This window comes from Rhinopithecus roxellana, chromosome 4, assembly GCF_007565055.1.
Source record: "Rhinopithecus roxellana isolate Shanxi Qingling chromosome 4, ASM756505v1, whole genome shotgun sequence".
Lineage (NCBI taxonomy): Eukaryota > Metazoa > Chordata > Mammalia > Primates > Cercopithecidae > Rhinopithecus > Rhinopithecus roxellana.
The window spans coordinates 161470252-161496476 of NC_044552.1; the positions used below are offsets into that span (position 1 = coordinate 161470252).

At 37.7% G+C, this 26225-nt stretch overlaps 1 protein-coding gene across 1 annotated transcript in view; it reads right to left on the bottom strand.

Annotated features, from left to right (window-relative positions):
- The window catches only part of HS3ST5 (heparan sulfate-glucosamine 3-sulfotransferase 5), a 287392-nt gene that overhangs the window by 94993 nt on the left and 166174 nt on the right, over positions 1-26225 (bottom strand). Inside the window, exon 3 of the mRNA XM_010356849.2 lies at positions 19265-19376. The gene's annotated coding sequence lies outside the window, so the exon portion shown is untranslated. The remainder of the gene's footprint in view (positions 1-19264; positions 19377-26225) is intronic.

The following is a 26225-nucleotide window of genomic DNA, read 5'->3' on the forward strand; positions in this document are numbered from 1 at the left end:
CATGCAGGGCTTAAAACCTAGATGGTGGGTTGATGGGTGCATCAAACCACCATGGCACATATACACCTATGTAACAAACCTGCACATTCTGCCCATGTGTCCTGGAACTTAAAGTAAAATTTTAAAAATTTTAAAAAATTTCGCAGGTCAACAGATATTTAAAATCTGGGGTATATCACCTCTTTGATATTACATGGAGAAAAGTGTTAATACACATATACGAAAGTTTAGTTTTTATCAACTACTCGAAAGTAGTCCTGAATGATTTAAAATACTGTCCAAAATTGTGGTAATTCTGCATCCTCTCATATCAAGAAGAGACAGGCTTAAAACAGTTTCCCTTTGTTGGTTAGATCAACATTTAGCCAAAAGATAAGTGAGGCTATTCATGTTAGGAGGATGCTCTGCTACTTCTGGCTGGTGTTAATTTTAAATACAAGAATTTGTATTCTATAGGGAGTAGGAAATGACTGTGGTTTTCTTGATGACCATTAAATATTCTTAATGAAAATTAGTCTTCTGCTCAGTATTGTCACATCAATGGAATTAATTTAACAACACTTTCAATACAATTAAGGCTTTGGATGTCCTGTTAAGTTTGTGTATAATCTGTACTGTTATTTGTGCACACCGTGATATCCACACAGATCTAGATGTCACATAGCCTACGTTTACACAACTGCTAATATAAAAAACACCATAGAACTCTGTTAAGTTCCAGTGGCACACAGTGCCAAAGGATTGTTGCTCAATGTTTGACTTCTTCAAGTTTTCTAAGACAGGCAATCTCATAAGCAAACGTATAGAGACCCAGCTGCCCTTTTGACTAAATACATCAAAATAAGTATTTACTTCATATATGAGGAACAGTACAAGTGCCCTTTACAGAGAAGAGAATCTGGGGAAAGCTGTTTCAATTAGACCTTTATATGAAGGACTGGAGGTGAAAGCCCTATTTCATTTTCATTTGAGAGAGGTTTTATGAAGTCGGGTTTCACAAGCTGTCTGGGTGTGATGGGAGAAGGAAAAGAGGATTTACATTCTATAGTGTACATGCAATATGTTTTAAAAAAAGATTCAGAGAAGGAGTTAATGCCTGAGTGTAGGAGATGTATTCAGCAATTATAATAAAATCCTGAAAGAAAGCATTATCATTTGTGCTCATATTTATTTATTCACTGCAACCATGAAAAGAAACCCCAGAAGGAATCGTCAAATTGTCTTATGTGAATTACATTGGAAAACTTGTGTTTTGGACATTTTCAAAGCTCAAACTATTTTGCTTGTTCTTGAAAGTGGGAATTCTAGTGTAACTAGAAAGATAAACATCCTTAATATCCTCTCACCTTGCATTTTTACTGCTTTTTTAAAAGCATGAATAAAAAACCAGAAAGCACATATTCGCTTGCCCCTGTACATTTTAAATGACTGTTTTTCAAGTCATTCAAAAGATGGCTGACTCTGATAGAATGAAGCCCTCAAAAATGTTGATGCTGAGGCAAAGGAATGACCCCTGCCTTACAAATTAATCATGCTGCGTTAGGATTTTTTGGTGCTGTTTATTTGTCCCAGCATGATCTGACCCACAAAATAGCTATCCAACACCACATAATAAAAATCCTTTTTTATAATGGGGTTTTACTTAGAGATCAAATGTCAGTGTTCTTTGATCTTTGTTGCTCAGATGTTCTCATTATATGGAACAGAATTCAGCAGGTGTTTGATTGTTTATCCACCAAAGGGGGAAGGTGAGCTGGGATTAAATGGTTATGGCATAGCTTTGTTTTAGGCTCGCTGACTCTCACTGAATTTGGAATAATTGTGTTGCTGCAATAGCAATCTTGCTAAGTACAACAGGACACTGAAAAGCTTGGCTCAGAAACTAATGGTCTGCCGCTACCATCTGTGGGACTGAAACTAAATGCCTCTAAAAGAAAAACTCATAAATGTAACTAGCCATCTTGTTGATTAGCTTTCTGGTAAATGGGATTCCAGTTGCCTAAATGAACCAGTGCAACCTCTCTCTGGAAGCCAAGAGATGGACAACCACTTGCTTCTGAGTTAACGGTTGCCCAACAAATTCCAATATATTTAAAGCTCCTTTGAAAGAAGACACTCCCAAATTATGTACAATGTAGAAAATTAAATCAACACTTCTCAAGCTATAAATTAAAATAGAAAAATATAAATTATTGTGCCAGTGTTTTTAAGGTCATTATTTTTCAATTCAATATATTCAGCTATATACTCTTATCTCCTATTCTTTGTTGCTAGGTTAATTATATGCTACAAATTTCAAATTTATGTTTCTTTTTTTTAATTTTTATTTTTTAAATTTTTGAGATGGAGCCTCTGTCACCCAGACTGGAGTATGGTGGCGCGATCTCGGTTCACTGCAACCTCCGCCTCCCAGGTTCAGGTGATTCTCCTGCCTCAGCCTCCTGAGTAGCTGGGACTACAGACGCGTGCCACCATGCCTGGCTAAGTTTTTAGTAGAGACGGGATTTCACTGTGTTAGCCAGGATTGTCTTGAACTCCTGACCTCGTGATCCACCTGCCTGGGCTTCCCAAAGTGCTGGGATTACAGGAATGAGCCACTGCATCTGGCCACAAATTTATGTTTCTTATGCAAAATAAATTTGTTTCTATCCTCAATATTAGCATGCATTTTCTATTTTTAAAGAAAAAGAATTATTCCTTGCAAGTGCACACTTCTTTCTCTCAGTGTACACATCTATGCTGCACATGCCACTCTGATAATCCATTGACTGTTAACACTCCTATATTCTTAACTTTTTACATTTTTCACTCCAGAAATTAAAGCTTTTGAGGATATCATTTCCTGCTGAAATTCAGTTAGAGGAGAAATTTTAGGTAATTAGAAATAATTCTGTTACTACCTGAGCTAAGCAGAAACTGGTTTTTATAAAGAAGGAAGTGTGAAACCTCCCGGCAACTCTACAGATTTACTTTTCTCATCTTTCTTCTCGGGATTTCATCTTACAGGGCAGCAAAGTCCAGAGGCTACAGTGGATTTTGCTGGGAGTTTGTCAAGTTAGAGGGGCCAGCGCTGGCTCAGTTCTCTGCCTTGACACATTTTCTCTTCCTGTGGTCCAACCTCCCAGGGTAGGTGCGATCCCAAGAGACCTGCCCCTTGAGCAGTCAGTCCCTGTCTCCACTGGGAGGGATGTAGAAGTTCAGCACCCATGAAGCCTTTGCTGCCACAGGCTTCGGCCTGTGCCTTAAGCTGTGATTCCAAATCTTCCTTGTCTTGAATGATTGGCTCCCAGTTTTGTTAACTGATTCTACTTGGGGATCTAATAATTTTCATACTCTTTATTTTGCTTTGGGCTGGTCCTAGTCTTCCTCTCAGCCCTGACACCCCTCTTGACTCTACAAGGAGTTGAAGTCTTGCCACTGATCCCCAGCCAATGGTTGAGACTTTACCTATCGGCTTGAATATTCCCAGTTGGTGTTTAACTTGTTCACGGAAACACCCCTTGACTGCCTGATGCCCACGGTACTGTTAATGTGGGCAGTGTTGCTGTTCGGATCCTGGGGTCTGTCTCCCGGTTTAGACTTCCTCACAGTACCAACAGCTGGGATATCTCCTTTTGGATGTTCCATGCTGGTGTGGGAGTGTCAGGTCCTAAACCGGGGTCAGCCCTGATCCAGGATAGCTAATTTAATAATGTCCAGTAATCCCCATTAAATAACAATAGGTATAAGTGAAAATATTTACATGCTCTATTGGAATTCCATTATATTTCCTAATTTTATAAATGGTCTGTTTCTACATTTGCACTGATCCACCCCTTTTCCCCACCCACCTGCTGAAAAATCATATCCTCTCTCCATGGCAAGATTTGCTTCATGCTTATCTTCATATTCGTTTTCTCAGTGGGGCAGACTCCCATCACACCATATTGGTGGAGAGATGAAATTTCTGTCCTGGCCAATCATATTCTGTCTTATCTCATTCATTTGCTCTTCTGTGCTCAGTGAGGTATGAGGCAGTGTGGTGAAACTAGGAGGCCAGTACAAAATGTGAGTAATTTACACCTCGGTTTCTTCTGTTTCAAGTTCCTGGGGCTCTCTTTTCTCCTCTCTTTTCCTCTGATGAGATCAAGGACTCATGTGGTGTCAGCTACAGTCACCTTATTAATAGCTACTATCTCAGTACTCACCACAATCCTGCAGGCTGGGCATGGTCAGGCCCATTTTGCAGATGAGGAAACTAAGATGCAGAAAGGTCAAGATTATTTTGCTTTTAGCTCTTCGCTGTTCACATCTCTTCAACTGGACGATGGTGAGCAGGGAAGGGTTATCTAGGGGGCTCAGGGGGACTGAATGCGCACAGGACCAGGAGGGGGTTTCATGGGGAGCAGACAGGATTGCAGGAAGTTTTAGTTCCTGGGTCTCAGACAAGTGGGCAGAAGTAAAGGCAAATCCAGATGCTGAAGGTTTGGCTCTCGGGACTGCAGTCATTTATGAAGGAGAGGTAAGAAGGGAAAGGAGATGTCTGAGTATTCAAGGCTATGTCTGGAATGGTTCATTTCTTGGCCAGCTCTTACTTTTTGCAGTGTGACTAGAGAAATCTGTGATCAATTATTGCTGCCTGCCTCAGTGGGAAGGCAAGGTGGGTGAAAGCATGCTTATTTTCTGATCCTGCTCAATATTCCAGCTGGCATTATTCAGAGCTGAAAAAGGAACCCAAAAGAGAAGCAAGGTGGTAAACCTTGGATTGGGACTGAGTGTGGTGGCTCACACCTGTAATCCCAGCACTTTGGAAGGCTGAGGCAGGCAGGCTGCTTTAGCCCAGGGGTTTGAAACCAACCTGGGCAACATAGCAAGACCCCGTGTCTATTGTTTTTGAAATCAGTTTTAAAAAAAGACAGAGATTAGATGTATCCAAACAATATTCATTGTAACTGTGACATATTTGAATAAATCCTTGAGGGGCTTGTACCAGCCTGTACAAGTCAGACTACTGCACTCCATCACATCTGATTTAGTCTCTTGCCATTCTCCCTTCCCCTCACCCACTTCATCTGCTCACTTTGCTTGGGGGAAGGCAGGAGCAGGGGCACATAAACTTGTAGCAAGTCCCTGTCTCTGGCATTTTCTGGTCATGTTGCCCCTTCTTGGGATGTGCTTCATGCAGATGTGGGCAGGGTTTGCTTCCTGTGGCCTCTGTCCAATGTCATCTCACTGATAAGTCTTCCCTGACTGCCATGCATAAGAAGGCAGCCTCTCTCCTCCCATCCTCTGGACATCTTCTATCCATTTGACTTTGCCTTATCTTTCCTGACTGCTCTGGTTACATATGACTGCCTGCCTCCCCTCCACCACCCCACCCACAGCTGGAATGTCTGCTCTGGGAGGGCAGGCCATGCATTCTGTGCACTGCCATTGACCCAGCACGGAGAGGAACCCTAAGAGTAGGAGGTGCTTGAGACGTATTTGTTGAACAAATTTATGCTAATTATTTTGCAGAACAATATCTCTCATGCTTAATGCTAATGTGTTTAACTCTACTTCTTATATATCGTATTTTATTATGACACAAATTTTGTTAATGACTACATTATCTTGCGACTTAATAAAGTGTCCTCTTATTCATCCCCTATGCCAATTTTAAGTGGCCTGCAGAGATATAAATAATAGGATACAAATAAATATAAAGAAGAAAGAAGAAAAAGAATAGAGAGTAAAGTGAAGTCTGTGGTAGAATTAGAAAACAAAAACATTTGTCTTCTGTTAATCAAGCCAATGGATTCAAAACTTGGAAAAAAGAGAAAAAAAGAAAAAAAGACAAGCACACTACTCTTCAGTTCCACCAGGCCGCTGTGAAAAAACCTGGTTTTGAATCCAGATGTGTACTTAGGCAAATGACTTAATTTCTCAAATTCTGACTTTCCCTTTCTATAAAAGAGATAAAGTTCCAGTGTTGACCTCATCTACCCTTGAAGCAACAAAACCACTCTGTGATGATGCAGAGTTCATGAAGGGACCCATTATATCATACACCTAAGTGACATAATATAATATATATATTTTTAATGGAAAATTACCCAAACACTATCCCTTCGAATCTCTTCTAAACACAAATATCAGATACTGACCTGGCTTGGGCTTGGTGTGAAATGTGATAACAAACACACCCTACATTTATAGATTGAAATGGAAGCAGTGCTTTCACATAGAGTTCCTACAATCCCCTAAACTAATTGGCTAGGCTTCTACCTTGGTGCACCAACAGGAACTGTCTGCAGAGATGAATAAGCTAATCTGGGTGGATGATACTGTAACAGCCATCAGGAAAAAAAAAAACCCTGAGGAAAATTAATTTTCAACAGTGGAACAGGGCAGAGAAAGCAGAACCGTGTTTCCCCTGCTTGTGATTTATAGCATGTCTTCTCTTAACTCACAATAATGAATCACCGACTTTTCTTCCAAGGAGTTTATTCTCTGATTTTGACTCTTTTCACTCAAGGACAGGACCTTTCCTTCCATGTGGAATCCCTCTACACTAAGCTTCCACATCCTATTCTTTCCCAAATTAACAAAAAATCTCCAAAAGGAATTTCTCCAAAGAGGATTTTCTCCCTCATCCCATTCCTGGTTCTTCAGAATCCGCAGCTTAGTTTCACCATGAGACAAATTTCTAACAATTGGATTAGGGCATAAAACTCACATTCTTCTGAAGAACGTTTGCATGATTCAAAGGTAAATGTCAAAACAGTGATGGAAAACCTGTTGTGATCAAAACTGGTATGAATTTTGTAGTTGTGCTTAAGTTTAAAAATATGTATTTAACAGACAATGGATAGTGTAACTCTCTTAAATATATAACTATGTAGTATGCTGTTGAAGAATCACATTTACCTGGAATTTCATCAACTTTTAGTTGTGTTTCTACTTATTATTTGTACCCTGGTTTGCTCAAAGCCAGCCTCTTCTAAGCAGATTTGCCACAGATCTCCTTTTTGACAAATCTGGTGTTACATTTCTCGATATCCAGCTTATTTCACATGTTGGCAGCATCTGGCACTATTGCCCATTCGTTCCCTTCTTCTAGAAACATTTCATCTCAGTGGTCATCATGATAATCCCCTCTTCACATTTTCCTACCACCTTTGTAGCTATTCCTTCTCAGTGTCCTTTGAGGTTTCTCTTCTTCCACTTATTATCTTAAATATGGCTTTTCCTCGGGGTTCTGTTCTAGGCCTTTCTCCTCTCGCTCCAAGCTCTGCTTAAGCAACCTGTTCTGTGTTCAAGGATGCTGTAATTACCATGTTAGTTACATCTTCATAAAAGGTTTCTCACCTGAACTCAACGCTATTTATTCAACACTTACATGTCTTCTGCATTTAGATAATAACAGGCACTTCAACCTTAACATGCCCAGTGAAATACACTGTCTTCCACCCCTCACTTTCTTTTCCTTCTGCATCTTTTCCATCCATGACTACCATGACTATGCACTCCACTGTCCAGGATGGAATTACAGGAACCATCCTAGATTCCCAAGTGTGATACTTTCTACTTTCTACCCATCCTCTTCTCCCTGTTCCCATTGCTGAGACCTGAATTCAGACCAGTATAACTTTCTACTCTGTTTACTGCCCCAGCCTCTTAACTGGTCTTCCTGCCTCCTGTCTCATTCCCATTCAATTCATTCTTTACTTTGTTCCTAATATACAAATCTGATCAACACACTCACATTTAAATCCATTTAATGGCTTATCGGAGAGTATAATGGTTGTTGCCAGGGACTGGAAGTTGCAGGGGGATGGAAAGATGTTGGTCAAATGGTACAGTTTCAGTCAGATAGGAGAAATAAGTTTGGGAGATTTATTGCACAGTGTGGTGACTATGGTTCATAACAGTGTGCTGTACACTCAAAAACTGCTAAAAAAGTAGACCTTGGCCAGGCGTGGTGGCTCAAGCCTGTAATCCCAGCACTTTGGGAGGCCGAGACGGGCGGATCACGAGGTCAGGAGATCGAGACCATCCTGGCTAACACGGTGAAACCCTGTCTCTACTAAAAAATACAAAAAACTAGCCCGGTGAGGTGGCGGGCGCCTGTAGTCCCAGCTACTCGGGAGGTTGAGGCAAGAGAATGGTGTAAACCCGGGAGGCGGACCTTGCAGTGAGCTGAGATCCGACCACTGCACTCCAGCCTGGGTGACAGAGCGAGACTCCGTCTCAAAAAAAAAAAAAAAAAAAAAAAAAAAAAAAAAAAGAAAGTAGACCTTAAATGTTTTTATAACAATAAATGATAAATATGTGAGGTGATAAGTTAATTAGCTTGATTTAATCATTTCACAATGTATACATACATCAAAATATTACACAGACCACAAATATATAAAATTTCTATTTGCCAATCATACTTTAATTTACAAATTAAAAATAATGAAACCATCAGTGGCTTCTAACTACCCTAAGGATAAAGTACAAAGTCCAAGAGTTCAGCCTATAAAATCTTAATGCTTGCTTTTTTAGCATTACCTGTTTCTTTCTGACACTTTTCCTTCCCCCATCACCTCCCATACCTAGGCTTCTAAGCTTCAGGCTTTCTTGAAATCTTCCTGTTCTCTAATGCTGCCTCTTCTGCCTATTGCATTCTTGTTTCTGTACATCCCTTACTCCTCCCTAACCTGATTAACTCCTTTGCATCCATCATCTGTCAATGGAGCTGTCACTTCTTTCAGGAAACCTTCCTGAAGTGAAGGAGCGCCTCCCCTGTGCAAACTCATTGTGTCTGGATCCTCCCTTCATGCCTGGTCCCATGGCACTGTAACTGTCTGTGGACTTGCAAGCCTCAACAGCTTTGCATGCCTGTGGACAGTGTCTGAACTGCTTCTGGTGGAATCCCTGTTTCTTACATAGTGCATAGGACATAGAAGGTACTCAACAAATATTTGTGGAAATATTAATAAAAGAAAGAATAAAATCTAATTGTCAGATACTAGTTGATTATATAGCATGTCTGTCAATGCATAAATTATGAGCAGCAGAATCTTTAGTATCTTAGGCAAAGGTTGGAAGAATACTCATCTTAAAATTGAAAAACAGCTATAACACCATCCAATACTTACTGAGTATTTATCATAGGTAGACTTTATTTATTATTATTAACATGTGTGAAGTGCTTCATGTTTGCTATGTCATTTTGTTCTCACAGTGATCTGGGAGGCAGGGACTACTATTTTTTCCACATAACAGACGAAGAAAATGAGGCTAAGGGAGAGGAAGCATTTGGCAAAAGTCAGTTGGCAGAGCTAGGATTCTATGCAATCCCCAAAGCTCTTAAAAAACCATTTGACAAAATGGATAAATACGTTCAACCAAAATGTATTGAGGACTTGTTCTTTGCAAAATACCATGCATACACACAGTTCCTGCTCTGCTCCAGTGACAATAACCAGGAACCCTGAAGAGAAGGCATTGCATTTAGCTAGTTATTACCATCAGCCTGGCAAAAAATGTTCTGTATTACAGGGAACCATATAATTGGGCAAACCAAAAAACTCTTCACCTTTTCTGCATTCAGTGCTGTAATTTCACTTATTTATCATAAAACGTGACTTCACAGGTTTATTAACAGTCAAATCCAGATGCAAATGCAAATAGAGAAATATAGTAGAAAACCAAATAGCAGATTCTCATTATCCGCCTTTTGTTGAAATCTATGCCAGTGCTCTCCACTGTAAACAAGTACTGAATTACAGAATTTTAGGCCTGAGAGAAACCTAGAAGTTATTTACCCAATTCTTCCCAGTTATGTCTAAGCCTGAAGTCCAAAGGAAAATAGTAACTGTGAGACTACCAGTAACTCATGAAAACTGGTTGGCCATATCTATGAAAGCTGAACTTCTATTTATTCTGTGGCCCAGCCATTCCACTCCTTGGAATAGACCCAACAGAGGTGCCTTCATATTTTGCCAAAAGTCATGTATAATAATGCTCACAGTAGCATTTTTTTTTTGCAATAACCCCAAACTAGAATCAAGGTAGTGATTATCAATAGTAGGCTGGGTAAGTAAAATATATTTAAACAATGGAATGTACTATGTAACAATGAGAACAAAGTATAACTACAACCAACCAAGTAAATAAATGCCAAAAACATTATACCAAGCAGAAGTTATGACTATGTTATATCGAGTTCATAAAAACAGGAAAATCTAATCTATAGTGTCATGAGTCAGGAGAGTCGTTGCAAGGGCTGGGAGGTGACAACTGGAAGGGGACATAGAAGTATTTGTTGGATGCTGGTGATTTCTGTTGCTTGATCCAAGTGCTAGTTACACAGGTGGGCTCACCTTGTGAAAATCCAGTGAGCTGTACACTTACAATGTATAATTTTTCTGTGTATATGTTAGATTCCAATATAAATTGGAAAAGAAACCTTGGTACGCATTGAAGCCTAAGACATTATCAAAAAAATTTTCTGGCACAATGGGAAAAATTTGTGAAATGTCTTGAATCTTAATTCTGCTAAAACTAACATTTGTTCCAGTCATATATCAATAAAAACAAATACTTCAGTATTGCAAACATTTGCTAAAGAAACAAATGTATTTGACGAGAAAACAAAAATCAGTATTTCCTTTGGCAAGTACTTGTTGGATTGGAGGTAGCAAATGTAAAACTTCTGAAGTGTTACTGCATTTGTTTACATGCTCAGTTTACACAAGATTCAGAATTTTGCAAAGCTGCATTATATTTTTAAAAACTGTAGGAATAAAAATAATTGTGAGAGGAATAAAAAGACTGCATTTCTAGAATGTTGTTATGGATGTGTCTCAACTCCACAGTAGTTGTATGATGCCTGGCATGCAATAGGCGTGCATTTGCTGTATGAATGAAGATAGTATACAGGGTACCTTTTAGAATACTTCTAATCAATCTTTGTCGACAACATGATTATTTTTAATACCTGGTTAAATAGGAAATTACTAATACTTTCTCAGTATCCTAGTAGACATTGAATGGAGAACGACTAAAATAAATCTCTATCAAAGTCCTAATTCATATTATTTTACAAAATACTTCCAAATGACATATGACGCCAGTCATTTAAGATAAAGAAGTTTCATTAAAGAAAAACTTCAGATCTCAGAAAAATGAATTAGAAATCCCCCCTCACCCAACTACATTTAGAGAAAATATTGAGAAAGAAGTATGATTCTCCCTGGAAGTAACTATATATTAAATCGTGTCAAGAAAACCTTAGAAAATATTAGCTTTCAGGGAAAAACACTTACAATTTATATTTTCTATTTTTCAGTAATATATTCTTACTATGACTCTAAAATCTGTCTAATGCACCATTAACATTTTAAAAGGAAGTCTTCTAGTTCTTACCAAAAAGAAATAAATAATATCTGACAACAGCATTAGGGAACATAAACATAAAATTACCTGTTATTAAAAACTGAGCACATTTTTCTCAAAGAAATATATTACTCAGCTGTAAAATAGTATGTTTGCCATTCACACTAATGTCTCAACATTATGGTTCAATCTTCTAAAAAGCTGACACGGAAAATAATGGTGTAATAAACTAATTCATCATAATGTGCAAAAGAAACCGCTGGAATAAATTGTAATAACCTTTCAAAAACTAGCAGCTTTTAAAAGTATTAATTTCTACTCCAGATAATTGGAAAGGACACCTGGGTGGGTAGGCAATATTTTTTATGGGATTGCTCTGTCAGGAGCTCAGACTGTCTCTGGACTCAGCAATGATCATTTCGCACTAAATGACAGTGAATCTTGCAAATGGGTCTTCCTAGATGGTGTTTGCCATAAATTACCAAACTCAACTCCCCTCAAGGTCAGCGATATGAGAGGGCAGGTATCAAACGGCCTTCGTGGAGACCTAGAGTGGTCCTCGGGTTTCTTATAAATGGACAATAGTTGTGTTGGCTGCCATAAAATCAACTTAATGGACTGACAACATAAATTACCATCAAACTTTGACAACATTCCTCCTTAGGAAACAACTGAAGAATGCTTTTATATCAAAGCTGGGAAAATGGATAACAATATGTTTTGCTCTACACTAGATCATAAATATTTTTAACAATGCTAAGTGGAGAATGAATTAATATTAGAAACCACGATATGTTTTACCTGATGCATTAAAAACAGCATCTAAGTAATTCTAAAATGACACTTGCTTCCTGAAGTTATATTATATATATTATATATGTAATGCAATGGTGTGTGTGTGTGTGTGTGAGTGTGTGTGTTAGTTAGGGAAGAAGGTTGCATTTGCCTGGCACTCAATATTTTCACCAAGTATAAGCAATCAAAAATGATATTACTTGTTTTCTCATTTTTTTAAATCTATTAATATATAGTCCACTGGACCCATAGGAAGAGATTTTTGACCTCTCACACTACTTTAGATAAATCATAAAATCACTTTCTCTATGGTTCCATTTTTCCACTTGGAAAGTAATGTAATTATTATACAATGCTATTTTGAAGACAGTGGAATTATTCCTAAAATGAAGACACAAAAACCCTCAAGTTACTGGAAAATCATATTAACATATTTTGGAAAATAATCCAGTCCAGACTTAATTAATTCACACTTTAAAAAAGCCAATTTGGTAGAAAATATAACAACAGCTAAATTAATAAAATAGAATTTTGGAGGTAAATGCAACATTGTTTAGCTGAATTTTCATCTAATTGTGCTGCCATTCTGTAACTGCAGTTATTATTATTATTGTGACATAAAGTTAAAATTATTCTCTCAGTAATTTTTATAATAGAATTTATTATCTCTTAAAATGCAGCAGTTTCCTGTAGATTTTGCTAAAACAAATGCTACACTGAGTAAAAGCAACATCTTCCTTGGATCCAATGGCATCTCAGGCCAGGAATATGATATATAATGTCTCATGAACTCTATACACGTTATAAACTATAAACGTTTCCAAATAGGATTTAAAATTAGTGTATTTTGTCTGTTCTCCTCCCACATCTAGTCATCACCTTCTCTCACGTCTTCCTTTGCACTATCTCTTACATTTATTTCTTTCCTTCTGTTCCTATTGTCACTTCTGCTCAGAACCTCATCACCTTATACCTGAATTATTGCAGTAGTTTCTTTGGTCCTGTTCTTTTTCCACCAATCCATCCTGCCTAGTCCTGCCAGATTAATCTTTTTTAAAGGACTACTTTAATGATGTCAGTCCCCTGCTCAGAAGTGTCCAATGACTCCCCATCACTTGGAGGCCACAGGCCAGAGTCTTTAGCTAAAATCAAAGCCTTTGGCTGTCTGGCCTCACTTCTTTTCCAGTCTTCTCCAGTTCCCCTGCACAAACCTTCAGAACAATAAATGAATTTGCTTCCTGGCCACCTGCACCACCTGCACCTGCCTGACCAGTGCTGTCCATCCTCTCTGCTGATGCAGTTACCTTCCTTTCTGGAGTCGTTCTGACCACTTTGACCCATAGTCAGCACCTCCAGCCATGAAGTTGGAGCACTCTTTTTTTTTAAAGCATGCTTTATTTCACAGTTGCAATATTATGTAACTTTGGCTTTTGTTATTTAATGGTTACCCTGCCTTTTCTCCTTAATGAATTTGTAAAATTCTTTGAGGGCAGGGGGTTTTGAATTACTATGGGCCAATGTCCCCAGCACAACACTATAAAAATAGTTGGCTGTCAATGGACACTTGTTTAGTGAATGACTGCAAAATGTTGTTCTAAGGCCAGGTGCGGTGGCTCACGTCTGTAATCCCAGCACTTTGGGAGGCTGAGGTGGGTGGATCACGAGGTCAGGAGGTCAAGACCATCCTGGCTAACACGGTGAAACCCGTCTCTACTGAAAATACAAAAAATTAGCTGGGTGAGGTGGCGGGCACCTGTAGTCCCAGCTACTTAGGAGGCTGAGGCAAGAGAATGGCCTGAGCCCGGGAGGCAGAGCTTGCAGTGAGCCGAGATCGCGCCACTGCACTCCAGCCTGGGCAACGAGAGAGACTCCATCTTAAAAAAAAAAAAAAAAAAGTGCTGTTCTAGGCTTCTTATATGATTAGAATGAAAGCTATTCAGTTGTATTTGTGACTTGTGGTATTTCAGAGCAACAATTTACATATGTGAGGCAGTTTTCCTGAGTTTAATACATTCTCTTTCATTTTAAAAGTTCTTAGTGAAATTGTAGACTATGAAATACAAATTGAGGACATGAGATTTATAATGTAAAAATCTGACTTGGAAATCATGGGCAGCATTAGAATAAACACAAACCAGTCCATATTCATCAAACCAATGCTAACTATCTGAAAGTTCCTTAATATCATAAAGCTCGGTAAGTTTCAAATACAACTGAAATCATCCCAAGAAAAAGTTAAAAGAAGAAAAGATAAGTACGCAGCGGTACAGAGTCTTTATTGTATAAATAAGACATATATTTTAGCATGTAATATTATTTAATAGAAATATGGATTTTTAGAACTTGACAAGACCTGAATTGGTAACTTAGATCTGCTCTTCACCAGGTGTGCCATTTTGTGTCAGTTTACTCAATGTCTTTGAATGTTAAACATCTCATGAGGCAAATAAGAATATTAATTTCTAATTTATTTGAAAAATCTGAGATGAATGAACTATTTTGAGCTGTTTACTAGGATAATGAATTTAAGGTCCCTAAGGTACCTAACCCAGTACCTGACCTGTTAATAAATGGTAGCTACTATTAATTAACTAATTAATTAATGTATCTGTCGATCATTGTTTCTATTTGAGAGTTTTTCTTTTCACTCCTTACCTCCTAGCTTCTCTTATAGTTGAAGAGTGTGGGGTCTAAAAGATCTGGGTGAGAACTGTGGTTCTACGACTTATTAGTTTACTAATCTACTTATGAACCTATCTTAGCTGCAGTTTTCTCAGCTGTATAAGAAGATCACCAAATCTCCTTGCAGTAATGTTCTGAAGACTAAGAATGATCCATTTTAAAGTGTCAGGCATACAGCAGGTACTTCATTAAGAGCAGATATTGTTATAATTCTCATGAGTCTTCTCACAGCCATCCTGTTATATGCAGAAGAACACATATTCATGAATACTTTTAAAGTAAGATATGTAGGAATTTTTTTTCTATTATGTTTCACTATCTTGCAGAAAAACATAATTTGGCATTATAAAAATTATTCCTATAAATAATATTTGTAGAGTGACTTACAGTTTACAAAATATCTTTGAAACTGAGGACTATACCCCCAAATTAGCCATTTGTTGCTGTGTGACTGTGATCACTATTCTTGCAACCCATTCTGCCATCAAAATGCTTAATAATTAACAATAATGATAAACTGCAAATACTAAGAAGGCTATGAACAAAGTCTAATGTGTTATTGTCATAGGTCTATATTTTTAGAAATACTTGACAGTTGAAATTGGCCAGATGAAATTGAGCAATTGATCATATATTCTCCATCTCAGCAGTATATCTTGGAAGCAGAGGCCTCCTCTAGGCAGGCTTTGACAAAAGACATCTAAAACTGGTTTCTTAACTTCTTTTTGACTTCTAAAATGTCGTCTAAAGTATCGGTTAAGTTGCTTGTTCTCATTTGGGTTAAAATACAATTCTTAAAAAATCAAGTAAGTAATTCTGAAATAAGCTTATATAAGTGTAAACAAAAGAACAGAAAGAAATTTGGGTAATTTTCTTAAATCTAAATAAATATATTATGTCACATGCTGAGATTAATGACATTATCTAAACTCGGTAGGAATGCAATTAAGTGCTAAGAAACAGAAAGTGCCTCACAGTTTTATAAGACTGAGCTGTTTTTACTATCATAATAACTGAAGCATGTGCTTAATAACTCATCAAATACATTTACTTCCCTTCAACATCTACAAGGTCAAAACCAGTCATCAGCTGTAACTTGAAGTGTCATTAATTCCTCTGAAAAACTGTTAAAGAAAGCACCAGGCTGTATCCCATTGAGGTTCCTGGGGTGTTTCAGGGATGCTGGGAGGTGCAATGTACTTCTAAAACGACGTATGGATGGATAGCATTACTCTTAATGCTCCAAATGAAGAACTTGCCATACAACTGTTCCTTATACAAGGTACAGGGCTCCACATGCAACAGTTCTGATGTTTAATGTTTTGTCCTATGTCCAGTCCTTGGTTTAGCGATTATGGCCAGTATACCTACATTTAAAATATGATCTAATATATAAGGGTAACTGCCACTTAGTAACTGAGAACTGCATAGCATTGGGTCAGCATCAGTGCTAGGTCACTAGGGGCAATTTTATCTAGATTTGCTCCCAGAATACCTGCACGAGCATGGGGTTTCCACACCTTTAGTCTTTGTTTCATTTTATTACTTCCACTTCCTCCCCATCACCTGCCAGGGTTTTCAAATCCTTCAGGAATATTTTGTTTCAATGTTTGTATTTACCAAATCCAACTATAATTAATATTTATAGCACTTCTGATCATTTCAAAGCTATTTCACAAATAAAATATCTTGATCTTCATAGTAATGTCAAGTGAAATGAGAAAACTGAAGCATGAGGAAGTTCTATAATATGCCTGAGGCAACTTGACGTCAGTGTCAGAGCAGAATACCTGCTTTAGGACGCTGAACCTAGCGCTCAGTTCACCCCCATGACTGCTTGTCACTGGTTTGGTCTTTGGATTAGACTTGCACCAGAAATTCTTTCTCACCAGCTTTGTGATTTTTAAATACATTAGTTAAACTCTCTGGATTTTAGCTTCCTTGTTGGTAAATGAGGACAACAATGCCTACTTCATAGAGTTACTCGAGGATTACATGAAATGATGTGTGTAAAGTTAAAAACCTAACCCAGGCGTGCTGGCTCCTGCGTATAATCCAGCTACTTGGGAGGCTGAGGTGGGAGGATCCCTTGAGGACAGGAGTTCAAGATCAGCCTGGGTAACACAGCGAAACCCCATTTCTAAAAAATTAAAAAATAAAAATAATAAAGTAAAAATACCTAGAATAAGGTTTAGTGTTCAAAACTGCTCATCCTTCTAATCCCTAGTCTTGGTCATCTTCACTAAAGGTAGTTTCTTTAGGTCTACTGAGAGTATGAAGCGACTCTGGAATTCTGTGTTGGGCTAGGGGGCACAGTGTACTTAATGTATCAATAGGGTGGTAAAATATTTACCAATAATCTAAGGATTTATCAGTCATCTGCCACGTTCCAGCACAGTGCTCAGTACTTCCGATGCACAAAGAAACAGCAGCAGCCAAGGAATTTTGCAAGTGACAAGAACAAGACTTAATGATTTTCTAGACAATAAAGAGATTCCAAGAGAGGCTGGTATATTCCATTTAACCAAGGTCTTTGTAAATTCTCCAAAACATTTTCAAATAGAACAAAATACTTTTAAAACTACTTCATATAAATTGTATAGCTTACTTTTAAATGGCATATTGCACCAAATCCCAAAATGTTATTTTTTTATAGACACTGATACTGTATCCAACCTGCACTATTACACAGGCTGAGGGAGGGACAGTAAAAGGATCAATCTCACAGTGAACCTAGGAATGAGTGGTTAAATTGTGTTCGGTGTTTCTGCTGTGTTTCCATTACTGAGTCACCCAGATTTAAAATACCCTAGGGTAGGAATAACCATTTGGTTTTTCTCCCTCCTTTTCCTTCAGTGCCTCAGAACATAAAATACTTGTTTTGTTGCATTTCAGCCTCTGAGTTAGACCAAAAAAAGTACTTATGACTCCATCCCATTTGAATTAGTACACTAAAAAAAGGTATTTACAGTTAAGTGGAAACATTTCATCTTCTGATTATTTTTTAATATAAAACAGTGACATCTCAGCATACTTTCGTTTAAAACTGTAAGAACAGAAAAGATTAATTTTTTTCTTCTTGAGACAGGGTCTTACTTTGTCACCCACACTGAAGTGTAGTGGTACGATCACAGCTCACTGCGGCCTTAAACTCCTGGGCTCAAGCCATTCTCCTGCCTCAGTCTCCTGAGCAGCTGGGACTACAGGCACATGCCACCATGTGTGGCTGGAGAAGAATAAATTTTATTGTTATTAATAGCAACTAGTCACTATGCACATGTGTGTGAGACAATGTTCAGAATGATACAGCCTAGGGTTTAACACCAGAAACTTTAGTTCTGATTCTGCTTCCTTTAGTATTTTTATCCAGGGACACAGTGTTCCTGTTTTGAGGATGAGAACAATGCCATATATTTTATAGCATTATGAAGAAAATTAAGATGGAATATTACTGTAGACACAGTAGTAAGTAGGTAATAATTTTGAGTGTTTAATGTGTGTCAGATATTGTTCTAATCAACTCATTTAATCACAACAACTCAATGAAATGCATAGTATTATTATGCCTCTTTTAAAGATATTAAGGCTTAACAGTTTTAACAAAAAACCTTGCCAAGATCACCCAGCTAGTAATTGGTTGAGCAGGATCTCAAACGCAGGCAGTCTAGCTCCAGAGTCCATGCTCTGAGCCACTTCCCTGTGCTGCCTCACTCCATCACAGCAGCTCATGACATGCTGGTTTCCCCTCTTCTTGGATTCTGGTATACAAAAACACAACAGATCCTGTCTTTTCCAGAAAGAAACAGTTGTTACACCAAGGACACAGGCTATATGCACATATGGATAAAAAGCACGACAGAACGTGTCCAACAAATGTCAGAGGAGGTATACAATAAGTTCTACAGAAGTTTGGAAGAAGGGAAATAATGGGGATAAGGAAATCGGCAAGATTGTGGTGATGTAGGTGGACTTTGACTTTGTTTCGCCTTTGAGAGTAAACAGACCTAAAACTATCAAAGAGTAGTTGGGAAAGGTATTTCAGATAATGCGAACAGTAAAGACAAAGGATCTCTGTGTTTAGGAAATAAGAATCAGTGTCATGATAACTGCAGCTTGCCAAAAATAAACACACACACACAAACAAAAAACAACACACACAAAAGAAAATAAATAAAATTTTTGTTTTTAAAAAAGAATCCATTTCAGTGACGGGGAAGGTTTCAATACGGGCAACACTGAGGGTAGAGCAGGGGCAGTTTAAAGTGATTTTGTACAGTGTTTTAGAAACTCCAGAGAGGAAAAAGACCTCCTGCTAGAAGGCCACCAGGGGTTTCCGAGTGACTGTGAGTGAGGAGATGGCAGGTATATAACACGGATGAAAGTAGGGAATGCCAGATAGCGGACTGCGAGAGCATGCAGAAATCTTTGGCACACATACCTACATTCAGACAGGTCCCTATTATTCCAGCGATGATTATCTTGTTGGCGGGTATTCCATGGCCTCTCCTCACCTATTGGCTGTCCTTTTGGTTTGTCCCTTGCTTTAGCACCTGGGGGTGGACACGGAGGCAAAGTGATTTTCCAATTAGTCTTTTTGTTTGTTTCTTTTTGCTGCCCTTTCCCCACTGTGGTTAGATTTGCTGTTGGAAGGAGAAGTATATTGTGGACGATAAGAACATTTCTTTCTCTTTTTCTTTGTTCATGGTACCTCCAGTCCCTTTATTGAACAATTTACATGGGAAGAGCAGGAATCATATTTGAGCTTAACCCTGGAATATGTAATTGTTAATTTCCCTTGATCAGAGATGGGCTACGAAATGGGGAGCTGCCCATATGGACGTTTCAATAACATTTGTGTAGCAGAACCTTGTTTCTGATCTGGCTGCTGAGACTTTTAGGTGAGAGTGGTTAAAGTTATTCTCCTTAAAAATGTTATGTATTGCGTATCTCCAGACCTGCTGATAGTCATATGATTATTTATTTCAATCATTCTTACCTTTGCTACTATTTGGATATATTATGCAGTTCCTGCTTCTTCCTAAGTTGAATATAAGCTACCAGTAATTCTAATTCTCTAGCTGCAGAGTACATGTTTGGCTCTAAAACTAAAGTGCTGTATTAGTGGGATGAAAAAAAAGAAAGAGATGAGAAAAATGAAACAGAGCAATGCCAAGCTCTTTTTTAGAAGTAATATTTAATTACTATTTCAGGCTACTTTTAAGAGTGTGTATGACATCTAAACAGATTGTAGGCCTCTAATACATCATTTCACTAATATATATCCAATTGCGGTTGACAAAAAGATTATTTTGGTCCATACTGGCCTAGAAACCCATCTTTTACTTGGATCCATTATATGCAAATATATTTAGGGTACAAAACACACGCACACACACACACACACACACACACACACACACACACACACACAAAATCTCTTTCAAATAAAGGAACGGGTCTTAAAAATTTATACACTTGGCTAATAGCCAGCTACTGAGTCTGTTTTGTCTCCTCTATGATTAACATACTTTCATAAATTATTTCCAATTTCTTCCAGTTGTATTCTTGTCAACTCTTCACCTCACAACCCCAATATTGTCCACATAGTTATAGATAAATCAGAGAGTGGGTAGAAAAAGAGCACATCCAGCTATTTTAGGACATGGCATATATCAGTCATGCCCAGAAAACTGGCTCCTTTGCTTGTGAGAACTTCTTGGCATATCCATTAGCCTGCTGACCTCGGTACGAAACATCACAAAATAAAGTCTCAACTACTCTGTTTCTCAATTTGTTTGATAAACTAGAATTATTTCCAAAGTTCTCAAATAAACAGAAATCATTATAATTATAAATAATTAAAATGCTAAACTCAAGAGGGCACTCAACATTCATTATACTGTAGAGCTTGTCCCCTAAGGGTAATACCTTCAATTAGTTCAGTTTTTACAACAGAAGAAACATGTGACAATCAGTGATTGCAGGTATTTAGTTCAAGGAACAAAACATGCAAACTCGCCTTTAAATTGCCCTTTCAGTCACCACAGGTTATGCTCTCTTTTAGATTCTTAACATTTGTACTAATTCTAGCATACAGGAAAGCAACAGATAAGGGAAAAACAGTCTTCAAAGCTATGAGTAGATGCACTTCAGCTTTATCAGCTCTTTCAATGGAGAAGGTTAAAGTAGAAGGTAAGATCTAACAAAAAGTGATTTGAAGAGAGAGCCCTTTAAAAAACATTCTATAAAATTTATCACTTAATTTATTCACTCACTTTACAAACATTTATTAAGTGTCAGAGCTTATGCTAAATGATAATGACATTGCTTTAGAAAAACTAGCTGATGGTTTTTTAAAAACATACAAATTTGTTTATGTGTGTATATATGTATATTGTTAAAAATATAGAGTATACATATCCATAATTTATAAAATGATGTTGTTTTGAGTGTTATTCCTCGTTCTTAAAGTTGTAATGAAATTTAAAAAAATTAATCGCAAAATTATTTAGATTTTATTCCTTGGAGTCTCCTTTTATAAAAAGCATCAATTTCCTTTACAAAATATAACTGTTTTCTGTTGCAGTAGTAAATGCTATTTCAGTTACTAGGGCTTTTGTTAGGTTTTCATAGAACTCAAGTACTGTAAGTTGGAAATGGATTAGCAAATAGTAAATACTGTTTTTGGATCAAAGCAAGTATAGCAAAACAGATTTCTTTACTCTGATTCAACATCAAATTGACAACCATGACCTGAGAAAGGGTTATCTTTTACTAGCTGCCACATTGGGGAAATAAATTTAGTCCTTCATTTAAGTAGAGGAAAGAACTCATTAGAAATGTAGTACAAGTGGTTTCAGGATGATAAATCTCAAGTTACCAATTCCACTTTTAATGATTAGCTGCCTGTGCCTTGTATTTAATTAAAATGGTTATTTTAAATGCTTATATTTAATTTAAACATAATTACCTAAAGTTCAATGTTACTGACTCATCCATTTTGAAATTAATTAATTTATAAAATAGTTCAAAAAGTGCTGTAAAATATTAATATTAAAATACAGCAGGATCAATCTGCATCTTTTGTTGGTTTCTGTTGTGGACTCCTAGTGAGCTGTTTACATTAGGTAGGACTGCAGGGTCTCTGGCATAGCTAATGTGTAATGAAATCAAATATTGATATGTCCTTGACATTTCCTTTGCACGTAGGATATACACTTTAACCTTCCAGGAAATAATAGTTCATAGCTAAGGATATGATTGCTTAAACTTTAAAGCGATGTAAGTTTTAGAAATTATTTTGGCCTTATTACATTTAGGAGAAACCACTGCTTTTAGCAAATGATTTATAAGTGTGTAACAATCAGTATGATAAAATTTCTTATGAGTCAGTCCAATAAATGTGACCAGAAGGTGTTTTCAAGGAAAAGTTCTGCTTTTAACTTGTATTTAAACAAACAGTTTAAATAGTGGGTAGTGATGTATAACAATGTTTCCTGGTCTATGGATTCTGAGGATATTCTGAAACACTCCTGTATCCATTTGGATGGGATTTCCTGGTGCAGTGAAAAACTATATCCATGAATGTCCTATAATCCTTAGTGTGCTTGATGGGAAAAACTTCTAAGCTGTGCACATTTGTCTATTAATGATGATTGCTGCCATTTATTAGGTACTGAGTATGTATTAGGCACTGAACTAAATGTCTAATCAAATTGTATTCAGCCCATTTTACAGATGAATGAAGTGAGGCTTGGAGAGACTAAGGCATACATAATTTATAGGTATAATTTGTAAGTTATAGAGGCAAGACTCAAAGCCTAAATCCACAAAGCTGCCCCTTACTGTCTTCAGCTCCCATCTCAGAGAGCTAGGCAGGCATTCTCAATTGTGAGATGCTTGTAACTCCCACCTCCACCACCACCACAAACAACAACAAAATAGTTCTCCCTTGCAGTAATAGTGTAAATAAATGAAATGGTAAAAGTAACACATTTGGCTTGACTATTAGTAATTAAAATCTTTTGCCCCCAATCTTAGTGTCCTGTTATACAAATGTTAATATACGCAGAATTTTCTAATATTTTATTAAAACCTGGGCTTTCTATTCTTCAACAAACCTCTATAGTTGGGAAGATTTGTTTCCCACCATTCTGTGACATTAGCTCAAAACTTTGCACAATCTCTACCCCTGACACCACCAACAACCTTTGGGGCATCTTAGTTGTGAGCAGGCTATCAGGCTATAAAATCAGCCTCAGCTTACACATCAAGTAAGTTTTGCAGAATATTTCTTTCCTTTTCACACTAGTATTATTAGGTGGAATTCCAGGATGCCTTTAAGCTATGCTGTATCTCAATGACCACAACTGCCATCTGTTTCTGTTTCTTCCAATGAACGATATCCCCACTCAAAAGCTAGGGTTCAGTGTGTTTTCTGCAAATAATATGAGTAACACATACAAATATTCCTCCTATTTAGATTAGACAGTATTAGGTAGTAATCAAAGCCAATTATGTACTGATTTTCGGTTTAACATTTCAACTATCAAACACTATCTTAACTCTGGACACCCTCAGAAGGTTCAAAGGATTGGAACCACTGCAAAGTAATTATAGCAGAGAAGACCTGTTGGAGGAGCTAGAATAGGTAAAAATACAGGCACATCTGCTTCGTAAGTCTTGCTCAGACCTTTAAATGCCATCTGTTTTCCCGTTCTTTTCCAGCTACCATCTTCCCCTAGGCTAAAAGATTTTAAAATGACTTGGGGGAAGAAAAAACTTTGAGAAACTAGTTTGAGATTTTAATTCTGTATTTCATCTGTCAGACAGTGAAATGCAGTTAACCGCAGCAAGTGTTCCTAATAGATAAGGGAATTGTTGCTTCACATATAATTACATTGAGTCTAACAGTAGACATAGCCAACTATATCATCATCATACTATTAGAAGTGCTAGTAAGTCTGAAAAGAATCCATTTTGAGAAGGGTCAGAGCTACTTTTATTTTACTTCAAGCCAGGGTTATCATGGAATAAAACTGATAATTCTTTTGGGGAACAATTTTTGGAATATAAAAAAAGTATTAAAGGGTAAATGAAACTAACTGTTGTGACTGGCAGTGAGTTCAGGCATTCTGTGTTCTTTTGTTCGGAAAACATTTTATTCGGAACATTCTTCCATGAAAGCCTTCTTTGACAAAGTGTCATTTTTCGATATATTAGTACATGTCTGCCCACATTTTATATTCATAAAAGGCTAGCAATGTTTTAACAACTTTTGACAAGCATGGGGAATTAAACTTCCACAGAATCGACTCTTTTAATGTAATGCTACAATCTATTTTATATTCTCGATTTTGCACTTCTTATGGCAGGCCACAACATTTTAAATTATGTCAACTTATAGTTGAAAAAAGTACAAAGAAATTAAAAATAAGTAATTACTTAACTCATCAATAAAATATTTTTAAGCACATAATTCTGAAATTCGTTGAGAAAAGGAGTTACAGATATAGAACTAAGTGAATTATAAATTAGTAATAAGAGATAAGTAAAAGAAATTTCTAATAAACTAGCTGAGGAATCTCAAGGAATTGAGCTACCTCTTAATTAAATTTAGCTACTAAATTATAGATTTCAAAATCAAATGCTGGCTGGACATGGTGGCTCATGCCTGTAATCCCAGCACTTTGGGAAGCTGAGGCAGGTGGATCATCTGAGGTCAGGAGTTCAAGACCAGCCTGGCCAACATGGCGAAACCCTGTCTCTACTTAAAATACAAAAATCACCTGGGCGTGGTCGCGGGTGCCTGTAGTCCCAGCTATTCAGGAGGTTGAGGCAGGAGAATCACTTGAACCCAGGAGGCAGAGGTGGCAGTGAGCCAAGACTGCACCACTGCACTCCAGGCTGGGCAACAGAGCAAGACTCCATCTCAGAAAAAACAAAACAAAAACAAAAACAAACAAACCAACAAAAAACCCAAAAACAAAATCAAATGCTTTGTTAATTGGCATTGCAGGCTCTGCCTATTGGAAATGTTACTTGGATACCTATAGGCACCTCAAACCAACACTTCAAAGACCTCTCTGGCTCCCCAAAATTGCCCCTCTCCCTGATTGTGACCTTGCACGACTGGGGTCCTAATTGCTCCCCAGCTTCATCTGTCCCCACTCCACCCTGTCTGGCTCATTCATTCATCCAGAGCTGCTTTCAATGCCTTGAATACACTGGGCTTTGCTCCTCTGCCTAGATCACTATCCCAATCAGCCTGGCTAATTTCTCCTCTTCAGTCTCAGCTTGGATGTCACTTTCCTCAAGAAGATTTCTCACAATTCTTTTTCCAGGTGCCCTTTCTCTAGATCCTTACAACCCTGTTCTCTCCAGCCAAAATCCCTGTCACAGAGTGATGCGATTGTCTCTCTACTGGCCTGTAACCCCAACAGAGTGTAAGCAGCAAAAGGGCTAAGACAATGTCTATCTTTTTACTGCTAATCTCCACAGCTTAGACCAGTGCTTGGAATATTCTAGATGCTCTCAAAAAAGCTTCTTTAAAAAGATTAATGAATCATTTAAGTGAGAAGTTCATATATGATGAATGTGTTTCTTTTTTCTTTTTGGCAATAATACAAACTGTCACATATAACCACATTTTAAAAAAAACTTACCTAAGTCGGTATGAGTTAACAATAATGTTCCCATTTGGTTATTTCATTTAGCTGGAAGAAGTTTCTTATTTTGGTTTAAGACCTTTCTCATACCACCTATCTCCATAAAGAAAAATGCAGGCTGGGCATGGTGGCTCATGCCTGTAATCCCAGCATCTTGGGAGGCTGAGGCGGGCAGATAATGAGGTCAAGAGATCGAGACCATCCTGGCCAACATGTTGAAAGCCCGTATCTACTAGAAATACAAAAATTAACTGGGCATGGTGGTGCGCACCTGTGGTCCCAGCTACTTGAGAGGCTGAGGAAGGAGGATTGCTTGAACCTGGGAGGTGCACGTTCCAGAGATCCAAGATCACACCACTGCACTCCAGCCTGGCGACAGAGCGTGACTCTGTCTCAAAAAAAAAGAAAAAGAGAAAAGAAAAGTGCAAGGTAGATAAGAGGAGAACTGAAGGATGTTAAGCTCTGGAATGCCACGCTAAGATTTGAGCTTAAGATACAGACTTCTAATGGTAACAGCAAAGGTGTATTGATGTATTAAAAGGGGCAGGAATAGTTTATGAAATCCAATATATAACACCTGAAGTAGCTAAAGGTGTTGCTTGATATTGCTGTGTCACTATAATCACAGAACTTTAAAGGGGACGTTGTGATTGGAAAAGAAAATTTGAAACCAGTACCCATTAGTGGGTCAAGCAAGTGAAGATGGAGAACAGGGCATCTTATGAATATTGT